Raw genomic sequence first — 2,500 nt, forward strand, 5'->3', positions numbered from 1 at the left:
TTTCTTTTTTCTTTTTTTCTCTCTTTTTCTCTCTCAGCCCTTTTTTCTTCTTTTCTTCAATCTTTTTCTCCCTTTTCCTCCTTCTCCCCTTTTCCCCCCTTTTTCTTTCCCTTTTCTTTCTTTCCCCTCTTTTCCCCTTCTTTTCTTCCTTTTCCCTTTTTTTCCCTTTTTCCCCTTCTTCCTTCCTTTTTTTCTCTTTTCCCCTTTTTTTTCTTCTCTTTTTTCCTCCCCTTTTTAACCCTTTTTTTTTTTATTTTTTTCTTTTTTTTTCTTTTTTTTTTTCTTTTTTTTTGTTTTTTCCCCTTTGCATTATTTCATTCTTTTTTCTTTTTTTTTACCCTTTTTTTTTTTTTTTCCCCAAAAAAAAGATTGAGAAAATATGGGATTATTTTTTTTTGAAATTAAAACCCGAGGAATTATCTCAAATTTTTTCTTTTATCCGATAAAGATAAAGAAAAATATAAAGTTAAATATCCGAAAAAGATAAAGATAGATAGAGATAAAGATAAATAAAGATAAATATCCGATAAAGATAAAGATAGATATAAAGAAACATAAAGTTAAAAAAAAAATTTCCCGTAAAAAAAAGATAAAAAAGAAAATATCTAAAAATAAAGAAAATTCCGGAAAAAAAAAAGGGAAAAGAAAAAATATAAAAAATAAAATTAAGATTAAGCCCCGTTTTAACCCAAAAAAAGATAATTAAAAATTTGAATCCTACATCGCCCCCCCTTTTTTTCCTTTTTACCCTTTCTTTTTTTTCCCCCTTTTCTTTTTTTCTCTCTCCCCCTTTTTCCTTTTCCCTCTCTCCTTTTTCCTCTCCTCCTCTTTCCTCTCTTTTTCCCTCTCCCCTCTTTCCCTCCCTTTCTTTCCTCTCTCTCTCTTCTCTCTCCTCTCTCCCCCCTCTCCTTCTCTCTCTTTCTCTCTCTCTCTCTTTCTCTCTTTCCCCCCCCCTCTTCTTCTCTCTCTCCCCCTTCCCCCTCTCTCTCTCCCCCCCCTTCTCTCTCTCCCTCCCCCTCTCCTCCTCTCTTTCTCTCTTTTTCTCTCTCTCTCTCTCTCTTTTCCCTCTCTCTCCCTCTCTTTTTCCTTAATAATCGAACATCCATACGCCTGTATCCGAACTATGGCACGTGGCGACGGCATTGGTTTCGTTTTTCATTCTTTCTTTGTTCCTTTTCCTTCCTGACGCGTGTAAAAAAAAAATAAATAAATAAATAAAATAAAATAAGAAAATAAATAAATAAAAAAGAGTAGAAAATGAATTTGCATAAAAGAAATTTGAATCTACGAAAACGGATGCGGAAATCTCACTCTCTGCTTTGTTTCAATATTTATCCTTTTACTCTAAATCGTTTATGACTGATCTACTGCCTTTTTTAAGGTATATCCCCAGAATACCCTTTTCCCTAAATTTCAGTTTAGCCCAAAAAATTATCTCATTTTTCGAAAATTTTTTCCCCACTAAAAGGGAAAAGAAATCAAATTCCCTTTTCCCAGCCGGGGTTCCCAGCTGCAAGATACACGAACGATTAAAACACCCGCGTTCTTGTAACCCAACAAGAAATATGTAATTATGAGTAAACACCTCGTTCGCCTGAGTCAATATTGTACTTGGAAATTTTGAACGGGTGGGCTGTAGACTCGGATAAATTTACTTATGCTTTTATGTGGTTGGTGGCCGATCTTATGTCCATTTCGGGGAGTCTGGTGGGGGTGTTTGAAGTGGGTGTGTCTGTCTGTCTGGGCGGAGGAGTCGGAAAAAGGGTTTTGGGTTTTCCTGTCTTCGGAGGGGGAACTGGGGGGAAAAAAAGAGAGAGAGAAGAAGAAGAAGAAGAAAGGGAAAAAGAAGAAGAAAAGAGAGAGAAGAGAGAAGAAATACGGAAAAGGGGGGAAAAGGAAGAGGTAGGAAAGGGGGTTTTTGTGCGCACGTGTGTGTGTGTCTGTTTTGTTTGTTGTTATATATATATTTTTTTTTTATTTTAATAATAAAATTTTTTTAGTGTGTGTTGTTGTTGGTTGTTTGTTGTTTTTTTTTGTGTGTGTGTGTGTTGTTGTATATACATACATAGGAAGTTTTGTGTGCCACGTGTTTTGTGTCTGTCTGTTGGTTGTTTGTTTTATACAAAAAATATATATATATATATATATATATATATATATATATATATATATATATATTATATATACATATAAAATATATATATATTATATATATATTATTATATATTATATATATATATAAATAAATATAAATATATATATATATATATATATATATATATATATTATATATATAAATATATATTTTATATATATATATATATATATATTATTATATATATATATATATATATAATTTATATTTTTTTTTTTTTTTTTTTATTAAAATATATATATATATATAATTTATATATAATATATATATATATTATTATATATATATATATATATATATATATAAAAAATTTCTTTCTTTCTTTTTTCTTTTTTTTTGGTTTGG

At 30.3% G+C, this 2,500-nt stretch overlaps 1 protein-coding gene across 1 annotated transcript in view; it reads right to left on the reverse strand.

Annotated features, from left to right (window-relative positions):
* Positions 1 to 2,500, reverse strand: part of LOC113810743 (protein CEPU-1) — a gene marked incomplete in the record, with an annotated part of 128,274 nt that overhangs the window by 48,530 nt on the left and 77,244 nt on the right.

The sequence above is a fragment of the Penaeus vannamei genome, chromosome 3, assembly GCF_042767895.1.
Source record: "Penaeus vannamei isolate JL-2024 chromosome 3, ASM4276789v1, whole genome shotgun sequence".
NCBI lineage: Eukaryota > Metazoa > Arthropoda > Malacostraca > Decapoda > Penaeidae > Penaeus > Penaeus vannamei.